The following is a 12480-nucleotide window of genomic DNA, read 5'->3' on the forward strand; positions in this document are numbered from 1 at the left end:
TATTTTTGTAAAGGACTTTTCTTTGTAAACTTTGAGCTTCTAGTTGTGTTTTGTCACAGATTGCCAAAGGGGGAGTTTGTTAGATTCTAAAGACTTATGATTTTATGTATTTAGACTCTAATGTGTATTGTTGGCAAACCATGATCAAAACAAGATGTTTAGTCGTGTTTAGACTTGCTCAAAGTTGGTTCATTTATGTAAAGTTGGAATAAGCTGTTGCAGAATTTATTTATGCTTCTTGGCCTGGTTCGATCGATCGAAGCTTAGGCTCAATCAATCGAAAATCAGGTCAGATGCATTTTCTGCAGAATTCCAACTCAGCTCTAGTTTTGTTTTAAAATGTTTACGGTTTTCTAATTTTCCCTATGTATATAAGGCAAACCCTAGCTACGTTTTAATATTGCTCATATTGCTGTTTGTGTAAATCTTTTGTGAGATCTGTGAGAAGCCTTCCTTTACACAAGCTTAGGATCAAGAAGGAGATTTTTTCAAGAGCTTGATGATCATTCAGCTGCTGCCATAAGAATTTAAAGAAATACAAGCGAGTGTGCTTATACTTGCTGGAGAATCCAAGAAAGAAGGAGTCCGTGGTTTTGGAGCTTGCACGTGGTCGTGTTAGTAAGTTTCTACTGGTGGGTAGTAATAGGATGTTAGTGGTCTAAGTCCTGTTGAACAAATTCGATTCTTTCATAGTGGATTCAGGTTTACCTTGAGGATAGTTAGGTTAAATCCTCCCTAGGTTTTTTACCGGTTTGGTTTTCCTAGGTCATCATATCATTGTGTTATTTATCTTTTCGCTGCTTTGCATGATATGATTGTTTTGATTGTGATAATCTAGGATTGTTAATTTGGACTAAGTAACAACTTAGCTAATTACCTAGGTTAATTATCTAATTGTGTTTTTAAGGGATCTAAAAACTATCACAAGAAATAACAATAGGACTAAATAAATACAACACTGAAATGTTAGATACCGGATTGAAATTTGATATAAATAATAGAGACCAAATACGTAGTTATAACTACAAAATATAAAAGGAACAATAAAAAGTGACGTACATACCAAGATACATGACATTTTTGAGTACCACATAATTTGAACGAAAAATACTAAGAGTATGAAAAAAATAAAAATAAAAATTTGTAAAAGTAAATAATCAAAATTTTATTAGATCTTTAGAAAAAAGTTTAATAATATAATTTTAATCGAAGGAATTTTTTTAGTTAATTGCAATGTTTATTATAAGTTTCATTTATAGCTAACTATCTTAATAATTACATTTAGTTTCTAGAAAAAAAAGAAGTAATTACATTTAATATTTTTTTAAAAAAATTTGGGAAACAATCAGTGCAACATTGGACTTTTACATGATCTAAATTCTAAAGTTGTAATTTAATTAAGAAACATTCGAGTTTGAAAATGGAGACATTTATTTTATTTTATTTTTATTATGGATTACAGACACTATAGAAGATAGAAAAAAAATTTCTTAAAAAAAGAAGATAGAAAAGAAATGAACTTCAAGTCTATATTTGGAGATGGTTTGATAGAAAAGAAATGAGCATATTCATTAATTTTTCATCTTATTTCTTGAGGAATTTCTTAAACCAGAGGGTAGAGAGTTTGGGATGTCTTTTCAATCCATTTTGGTAGTCTACATAGCTGATGCCAAATCGAACGGTGTAACCTGAATTCCATTCAAAGTTGTCCAATAATGACCATGCAAAATATCCCTTCACATTAATACCATCCCTACATTAGAAAAAAAGAAAAAGAAAAAGAAAAAAAAAAGGATCAATTGGACTTTAGACACAATAATATTCATAATTGTTAATATGACATATTGATATTAGTAGTAATAAAGTCATATCAGTGTTAGATTTGAAAGAGAGTGGTCTTCTTTACTTACTTGATAGCTCTATGAATATACTGAAAATGGCGATAGAAATAATCAATTCTATAGTTGTCTGCTAGGGCTTCCTCAAGCGATAATGTAGGATCATTGAACTCATCAGTTCCTATAATATTGTGGTAGATTTTTAGTTTCAAATGTAAATCAAACTACCATTCCTTTCAAATTTTATATTTCTATGGCTAGCACCATAACTTTATGTGATCATAATTAAAAAGTTCAAAAGAAAATCACCATTCTCGGTAATGAAAATTAGTGGGTCATGGTACTTTGTCTTTATGTATAATAGAAGGTCTCGAATTCCTTTTGATAGAGACGGAGCCATTCTGAAGCAGCCTGAAATGTGATTATAATAAAAAAGTTAAACTTCAGTAAAGATTTGGTATAAAACTCTCTTTTTCCAGCCTCTAATTAATGAAATCATGCCACATCGTTTTTTTGTTTCTTTTGAAATGGGAGAATAGGGAATATCACACACAATAACAAGTTAACAACAGAAAATCCTATTAATCTCGATTGTTCAGTTTTTACTTTTTAGATAAAAATATAAAAGACAAGAAAGAACAAGGTAAAACCCCAACGCCATAGAACCCATCAGGGAACTGACCAGAAGCACCAACCGGTAGGAGAAGCAGCTGGAGATTCTCAAAAGCTTCAGAGTTATCATGAATTAATATGTCTTTTCATATCAGAAAAAAAAAAAAAAAAAAAATTAATGTCTTTTTGTTAACCCTTAGGGATTACATAATTTGCTTGGAAATCTTTTTCTTCAAATGCTATGGGATATTGTTTATTCACATTTCGTAGCATTTTTCATACTGTATGTTTCTATTTTTGGGATTAATGAAAAGACGTTAATTTATGTAAATATCAAAATCTAGAGCTATAGAGAATTTCAGCGGCTTCTCCTAGTAGCTGGCGTTCCCGGTTAGTTCTCCAATTATATTTCTATGGCATTGGGTTGTTTTTGGTTTATTATTATTATTATTATTTTAGAAAGTGTTTCAATCTATGACGTCTGTAATTTGTAAATGCGTGTAGTATTTCAAATTTTGCCATTTAAAAAAAAAATTGATGTGCCATTATTTTATTATAGGGTGTAAAAGGAGGATTTAAATCAAATACTTATTGAATTTAAACACTTAAAAGAAAATGAAGTTTGTTATAAGAATATCCAACAAAATACTACAATTTGTTGTCAAATTATTTATGGATTTTTCTAATCAAACTAAAATCAATATAAGATAATTTCCTATATTAATGATCTATTTTAGAAATATTTTTATTAATGCTATGAAGTTTGTTTGTTTTATAATTGATAGTTAACATTTGAACTCTCGATGTTTTCACAAGAAATATTAAAAATGTGTCAATTAGTTAAATTACAAGACTTATTTTATTCTTTCTCAAAAAAAAAAAGACTTATTAATTTCTTTAATTCTTTTCAATTTTTAATAATATATGACACATGACATTTTTAGAAACTCAATGATCTTAAAAATCTATGCAAACCACACAAAATTTGATAAATGGAATTTGTTTCACTTAATTACTTTTCTTTGATTATCATACTACCTCAGATAAGGATGCTAATAAATAACTAAATTGTTATTTTATTTTATATATATATATATATATATTTATTTATCCATAAGTTGTGAGAAAATTAAACTATTTAAGAATTATATAAAAGAAAAAAAAATTGAATCAAACTTTTTAACCATCTTAAGATCTGTATCAATCTTATGTATATTCAATTTCATACGCACCTTTGGACCGATGGGGATGCCATTGTGCTCAGCTGCCTCAACAAAAGAAAAAAAAAAAAAAAGCAAGGTCTTGTTAGTACGTATGAGTTACATAAGAAAATCAGAATCATGGTCCAAATGTTTGAGTTCGTACAAGAAATATTAGCTCTTAAATCTGTTATATAGCTTGCGTGTTCAACTTTGGAGTGAAGTGCATCGGCTACATAATTAGTAGCATTGTAGTTTAGCCCTAGAAAATCCAATGACCCTTTCACTAGCTTGGATTGGTCTTTTGTGAATTTGGGTAATCGGTCACCAACTAGAGATCGCATGCTATGTGGATAGTCACCATTGGTTAAGGGATCGATAAACCTAGCACAAACCACAAAATTTTAAGTCTTTATTAAACTAGCAAAGGTGTTTCTATTCTTTGTAAATGACTAGCAAACAGTGAAATAGATGTCCAAAACAAAGAGTCAAGCAGTTTTAGTATACTTACCACCCAAACTTGAAATCAAGGGCTCTTAGCGCAGCATCATGGTCATGCCTTGCGTTAGAAAATGACACATACCAGTCTGGCAGTCTGTATTTAGGGATATACCCATAATGCCTTTCTGTACTTGCTGCACATAGCGAAAGCTTGCTTATTTGTAAAGACACACTCAAGCTAATGGAATTGTATTTTTGTCTACTTTTAACAAATTAATTCATAAGTTTTCAATACAAAGAGTTAATCCACTTGCACACTAACAGGAAAGATAAATGCTTAATCAATTACTAATACTGAAAATAAGTTGAACTTGTAAATTTATCTAAGTTTATCATCACTGCAAAAGAAAAAAGTAGTAAAATAAACAAAAAATCAATTTGGTGCGTGGAACCTGATACTTTTGCTTGTAAGTTTTGACCGCGGATGCATGAGCAAGAAGCTGATTATGTGATACCAAATATGGTTCTGTCCCAGAATCTCCACCGGTACAATTTAACTGTTGCCAACTAGAACACCGGCCTGGAGGTGATGTCCCCATAACATAACCAGCATTGGTGTAGCTCAATGGTTCATTTAGTGTGATCCAATGCTTGACACGATCACCAAATTCTTTAAAGCAAAGCTCAGCATAATCCCGAAAATCATTCCTAAACATAAACATGCAAAAGTATCCAAACTATTTAATAATTGACATTACGCTAATTAATTGTGCATTTGTACGTGAGCATGTCATTTATAGCATGATTCAATTATAGATCTAGAAGGCCTAACTATCCATAGAGCAAAAGCTATCTTTTATTTAAGATATATATATATATATAATTCTATAGTTAGGAGAAAGGAGATTTGAATTTGTATGTCTCCAATCTGTATTGGAAACATACAAATTACAAATTATTATTATTATTATTATTATTATAAGTGATTGATATAAATAATGACTAAATTACAAATTATAGAAATTACACTTTCTAACTTTTACAAATTTTCAATTCAATCATGTGAATTCCACGTTTCTCATTTCAATCCTTTACCTTTAATATATTTTCAATTTAGTCATTCTATATAATTATTTCCAATCTCAATGTTAGTTTTAATATTTTTCATTTTTCAAAAGCATTTCATTTTAGTGGAACATATTGGATTGGAATTGTGGGTTAATATTACGTTAATGTATCATATCATGGTCTCACATTAAAAAAATTCGATGATAAATTATTAACAAATGATATCAAACTCAATAATTCTAAAAGACAATGAGCTAGCAACTTCACAAATAAGTCATTAATTAAAAACAATAATAAAAAAGGGCCCCGTTTGATTCCTTATCTTCAAAATGGGTCATCAATTTAAATTTTAAAGATCATAATCACAATAAAATTTGTGAAACGAAAACTAATTTGAATTCAGGTGAATAAAATGATTAATCATAAGGTAACCACTTACACAATAAGAGGACTCAAAAAACCACCGTACTCATCTTCTAGTGTCTGAGGAGGATCCAAGTGCAACAGGGTCACAAAGGGCTGTATACCTGCATTCAATCATAGCAAACAACAATGAATTAATAGTTCATGATAAGTTGATGACATGTGATAGAATTTAAGAATCATTCATGACCTTTGGCAAGGAGCCTATTGATTAGTTTGTTGTAGTATTTGATTCCTTCCCTATTCACGCCTCCAGATAGTTTTCCTTCTGAAATTAGTCTCAAAGAGGAGATTGTTAGGAACATAATTTGTCACAAAACAATAGTCATTTCATTCCAGTCTAAGATGTGTACTTGATGTACCCATTTTTGTGTTCATCTCATTGGATGGTTCTAACCTTTTATGGGATTATGAAAAGGATAATCTTACTTGGCAGTACTCGAGACCATGAGATGGAGAATCTGTATGCATCTAAGCCCATCTTTTTCATAATCCGAACATCTCCCTATAATGTTTAATCACAAAGCATATATAACTTGTTAGAAAAATTTGAAATGATAATTTTTTATATTGTAATTATCTTGTATTTGGTTAGATATGCTCAATAATTAGAAAAAAACATGTGCGAAAATTTTATTATATATTAGTACATATGGCAAACATATTTGGGCCCTAAATGTAAAAAAAGTCAAAACACAAAAGTTAATGGCAAATTAGGAGCAAACACACACACACACACACACACACACACACATATATATATATATATAACAACGGTAGAAAGGATGAAAAGAACCCGAATTCTCTTTATAAAGGAAACAAAACTATGCATTTGTGCTGCAAAACTCTTGTTAATTAGGAGCTGAATAACATGTGTGGTTTTCTTTCCAATTTTTAGTATGAACACGGAACAACATATATACCTTGTAGTGATGATATTGATCAACAGCTATGTCTCCATTGCTTCGATTCGCTATCTTACCTGCAATTTCATTAATTGTAAGGATTTTTTTTTCTCTTTTATACTTTTTAGGAACTAGTAATTATAGCCATAAGAAAAAATGGAACTAGTACTTGAGCCTGATCACCATAACATGTACACTTATTTCTAGTTTAGGCTTTAGAGATCAGTTGTGGAAGAAAGGAAGGAAATAGGGGAAAATGAAGAAAATTAAATACAAAAAGATAGGAATGTGAAGGTTTATTGTTTACATTGTTGTTGCTCTTGCTGTCGTTGTTGTTCTTCTTCTTCTTTCTTTGACTTCTTTTTTTGTTCTTTTTGAAACAAAATAAATTGTGTAGTTTCAAATTATGCATAAAAAATACATTTATGGATTGAATAGTAATTGACATCTAATTGACACAAAATTTGACATGTGTGTTAAGCGCATAAGAATATGCAATTTAATAGTTATATTTTTAAAACATGTAGCCGTGCTAATTTTTTTGAGGCGAGTTGTAGTTTTAGGCTATAACCAAGTTTGCAGCCAAATTTTATCCCAAAAAACATGTGTATTGCCTTACTAAATTAGATTAGAAGTTCCCATTTAAAAAAAAAAAAAAATTTGACTAAAAGTGTTTGCTTCCAAAAGAAAGAAAGAAAGAAAGAAAGAAAAAAAAAAACTCTATTCACAAACTAACAAATACTAATATAGACAAATTGCAACATCGGGTTTACGAGTTACAACACATAAACAGTCATAAAAAATTTATTTATTTTTATAATTTGACAGTTGTAGGAGAGGGGATTTGAATTCTAAATATCTCATTTGAAAACAATAGCAAGTATCAACCAATTAAATTACAAGGGTCTTAACTAAACTCACAACATTAAGGGTCCATTTGGATACAACTTATTTTTGCTGAAACTGAAAACACTGTAGCAAAATAATTTTTAAATGTGTGAATAGTACCATGAGACCCATTTTAATATTTTTTAATCCGTGAATAGTGCTAAACAATGCATGAACAGTACTCAACAATGCGTGAATAGTGCTCTTGTCCCCTAAAACAGAAATGCGTGCAGGGAATAAAAAAAGGTAAAATGCAAAACGCAAAACGTGCATTTCATCCGGATCCAAACACTCATTAAGATTCTCCCAAATTGAAATGAATTATTTCTTGGTTTAAATTAAATATTATATATTTAAAGGTGGGCAACCATCCATACCAAATGGCTAGTCAAGAATTACAACATTCAACTCCTTTATTTTCCTAGTTTTTCTATGGAAAGAAGGCAATTTCTCATGAGCTGAAATGCAAAACAAACCCTCTAAGTTTTATAGGAATTCATTTCAGTCCTCTAACTTTACTTTCATTCATTTTAGTCTTCTATTTTTCAATTTTATTCTATTAAGATCTCTCAATCAAATTTTATTAATTTTTTTTTTAAAAAAAAGTTTCTGAAAAATATTTTTCAATTATTAATTGGATTTTTTTTAATTTAAAAAATTTGTTAAAAAAATTAAAAATTTGGACAATTAACAACAAATTTTAATAGAAGTTGATGGAGAGACCTTAATTGAATAAACTTGAAACCTAGAGGACTGAAATGAATGAAAAGGAAAGTTAAAGAACTAAAATGAATTCTAGTGAAACATAAATAGTGGGTTTTGCATTTAGGATTTTCCTTATTTATTTATTTTTTAGATAGATATAATTCTACTTTAATCTAATCTAAGTGTATATGTGAGTAAAGCACATTCTAGGAGACTTGAACCCCAACCCTTACTCCTCACACCTCACAAGCACTTATATTTGTGGAGTAATCATCACACCAAAGGTGTGAGGTGGTTTCTAAGTTTCTTACTTATTTTGACATGTTCATAGTTTTCTTTTCATCCTTTTCCAATACTAGTAAACCTTCAGACACAGAAGTTACACCAAAAATTTCACAAGCTAGATGATGACATGCATCACGTTTACAATACTAATTTGGCCCGCAGGTTTTCACAATATATAGAAGCTCAGGCAAGCAAGAGCGTATACTCCAGTCTCCTGGAGTTGGTTCCGTAGACAAAGTTAAGGCCAGTGTAAAACAGGAAGAAGTAAAAAGAATTTTATAATGCCACTACTTGTACATAAAATTGAGCAGCTATTTTGCTTTGTCCTAATACCACATGCTTCGATTTATTCCTATTAAACTCTTGAAATCCTCATAGTTATCTCAATTTCCCAGCCTTTTATCAACACGCACACTGTTTGTTTGTTTGGTTTTTTTGGTTCATGAGGTGAGGTAAGAAAAATGATCTTCTTCGTTTGAAAAGGATCAATCTTGATAATAAGATAACTAATGACTAACGAGTCTAATTCAAATTCAAGTACAACTAAAAATAAGAGCATTCACATCCGGAAATTCCATCCTATCTTATTTTACCATTTCAAAAAGCTACTTTATTAATTATACAATACCATTTTACAATACACCCAACATCCCAAACTTCTATTTTTACCTACAATATATTAAAATAATATAAATTACAGAATAAAATAATATAAAAAAATCTCTCTCTTCTCTCTTCTCTCTTCATCTCTGCTCTCTCTCACTTTGTTTTTCTCTCTTTCTCATCCACCCACCACCAACCTAAACCCAGAACAGCCACCCAACAATACACTCCTTGCTGAAACTTGAAAAAAAGCCTTCATTTTTTTTTTCTCTCCCATGCCAATTCAACCATACTCACAAAGAAAGAAAAAGCAGAGATAAAATTCAGCCACCATCCACATCAAACCCATAAACAATTCAGCCATACCCACTGGCCAGCAACCCAGCCACCACCCACACGCCGGACCCACAAATAACACCCGAAAATTTTTGCCACCATCGCAATAAAATCTCAGCAATGAACCCCAAACAAAAAAAACCAGCAACAATAAAAATTCAAAGATAAAAAAGCTAGCAATAAAATCTCAGCAATCCCTCCCTCTGAACGATATAGACCAAAGTTTGATCGTCACTCCACGACAGACCGATCAAGTGACCGTCGGGGTTCTTCCGAACAACGTTGGAGAGAGAAACGCTGTTGGAGTTGAAGGGCCGGAGCTTTCGAAGTGCGGACTTGGAGTAGAGCTAGACGATCTTGGAATCGTCGCGGCTGAGAGTGACCGGACCGCCAAATGGGGTGTAGGCGACTTTGTTGCGGCTGAGATTGATGTGCCTCCACTGCATCGGTAGTAACGGTTGCCAAGAAGTTGCCACTCGGCGGCCACCAACACGTTGGCCATTGGAAATGAGAGGAATTCAGATTGGGCGTTTGATCGGAGAGGTTTGATTTGTGAGAGTTTTGTTTTGTTGTTACTATTTTGTTCTTTTGATTTGTTGCTTTTGATCTGATAAAAGAAGAAGGCTATGGCGAGAGAGAGAGAGAGAGAGAGAGAGATGGGATGAGACAGCAAAATTCCGGTACTGTAGCAAGAGAGAGGGGTTGAACGGATTAAAATACAATATTTTGTTTTGGCATTTCGCTACAGTACCATCTCATATGTGAGATGGTATTGTAGCGCAATGCCAAAAAAATTTGGCATTTACCAATTTAGCCATCCAATTGCTGAGCATATTTTGGACCTAAATGTCAAATAACCTTTACATTTAGCATTTGACCAGTCCACTGCGGATGCTCTAAGAGAGTCAATTTTATTCCAGAGGATATATCGGTTTTGTTAATAGAACGATATATTTTGATATTAGTGTACCATTTCGAGATTACCACTAATTATATAATAATTATAATATCAATAATAAGTATACTATTTATACAAAAAAAAAAAAAAAAAAAAGTTACTATTGTACAATTTACATAGTTTATCAGTTTGTTTTTGTTTTTTCTTTAACATACAAACACTAGTGTATGTATTTTTTTTTTTTGGGAGTTAAAGATTGGAATTGTTCTCAAATTGTACAGAGAGCAAACAAGTACTCCCAAGCCACGTGTCCATTTGGATGGGTAAAAAGTGAACAAGAAGACTAGTCTCTTTCACTTCCCATCAGACCACAAGTTTCAAAATGTGCATACATATTCACGAAGGAAAAAACAAGGAAAAGAGTGGGAAGAGCAAAAAGTGAAATAGAAAAACAAAAGGAGAAAGAAGTAAAGGGAGAAGCAGGTGATGAGGCGACAAACTTGAAACTGAGAACTGAGAAACAGCAGCAGCTTGGTCGATCTGCAATGACTAGTGAGCAAATTTTTCAAAGATTTTAATCAGCATCAACTTCTTCTTCTCTTGTTATTCTTTTTCTAAGCCCTCCCTTGGAGGTTTTGGTTTCGGCCCGGTATCAAATTACCGGCCGAAATCCAGAATTTACTCCGGTATGGCCGGATCAACTCCGGTACAGCCGGTATTTTAGCCGGAACGAAATAGTAGATTTTCTGTACCGGCCAAGGTTCCGGCACGGTAAATACCGGCCGTACACGAAATTAACTTTACTGGCTAAAAATGGGCTACCAAATATCATGCCATTAATTCTCTCCAAACCACCCGTTACAAATCAATGAATTAATTTGTAACAGTTGTACATTCCTTAAGTTTAGTTGATTACTATAATTGTAAATCCCTATAGTTTATATGATTTTTTTTTTTAGGAAAATGCTAAAGGTTCTAAAATTTTTACAACATAAAATCTACAAAGGGATGTGACTATATATATGATCGGTAGACTTTAACCACGTCATGTTTGAAATATGTTTTGGTGATTAGTGATATATAAGTTTGTTTGCTAAATATAATAAAAGTTGAAATATCTCTAGCACTACGTTTGTTGTAATTGTAAATCCCTACAATTTTTGGAATTGTGTTCGTAGTCTTTACCATATAATTTCACAATTTACATTGCTTTATTTACCTACCTTTATTAATTTTTTAAATGACAGAATCTCCTCATTCTGTATTTCTTTAATTTTAATAATAATGATTCATAATAAATTTTATAAATCTAAAAGTGTATAAGACAATCATGTTACTCAAAATTTTAAATGAGATGATAGTTGTACATTGTTGGAGAGAGAGAGAGAAAGAGACCTGTATATCTATGAGCAAAAGTGTCCCACGTACTTGGTCCTCTACCATCTTCATTTACAGCACCTTCATACTGGAAATTTGAAAGAGCACATATGTGCATGTAATAATATTGATCATATGCTTGACATCTCTGGACATTTGCAGCTATAAAACTATGATACAATAAATAAACATAGAGGAAATTGTGACTTAGTTACTTGATAAGCCGCTGATGCTGTCCCAAAAATAAAACCTCTGGGAAAACTAGTCCGGTTGAGGGAAGCAATGCCATGGCTTGGTGAAACAGCAATACCATTCGTCAATAAGCCAAGAAGAACCAGGAGGCCTAAGACTGGATGGCCTTGAAATGCCATAATTAATTTTAGTTTTTGTGCGTGTGTGTGGCACTAGGTGTTTTTAATAGAGAAGCACTATATAATCTAATTTTTTTTAAAAAAAAAAAGGGAGAAAGGACAGGAATACGTTTGAGATCATAGCTGTTGTTCAACTGATTGTTGGACATTTTCATCGATTTCTATACCATAAATTGTGCACCACTCCTTATACCACTAATAAAAAATTGACACCTATCTGCTTTTGTTTTTTCTCCTTCTCACGGGAGAGGCAAACATGATTGTGCAATTGTACCAGATCTCAATTCTTGCACTTCCTACTTGTGGTGTAATTAACTTCAGCATTTCTTTTTTCTTTTTTCATTTTTTATTTTTTGCTTCTTGTCATGGTTTCCTCACCTTTGGTCCTCACTCTTCAATAATTCAATTCGCTATGACGCCCCAATTTTTTCTTTCAATATTAGTTTGTTGGCTTATATTTTTTTATTTTATTTTGTCTTATAAGAATTTTGAACTTGTTCTATTTCTCACCGATTATCTATCTCAAATATT

General features: G+C 31.7%; 1 pseudogene; it reads right to left on the reverse strand.

Annotated features, from left to right (window-relative positions):
• Positions 1 to 1584: 1584 nt before the first annotated feature.
• On the reverse strand, positions 1585 to 11949 carry LOC126718501 (beta-glucosidase 12-like; annotated as a pseudogene).
• Positions 11950 to 12480: the final 531 nt, after the last annotated feature.

The sequence above is a fragment of the Quercus robur genome, chromosome 1, assembly GCF_932294415.1.
Source record: "Quercus robur chromosome 1, dhQueRobu3.1, whole genome shotgun sequence".
In the NCBI taxonomy this organism is placed as follows: Eukaryota; Viridiplantae; Streptophyta; class Magnoliopsida; order Fagales; family Fagaceae; genus Quercus; species Quercus robur.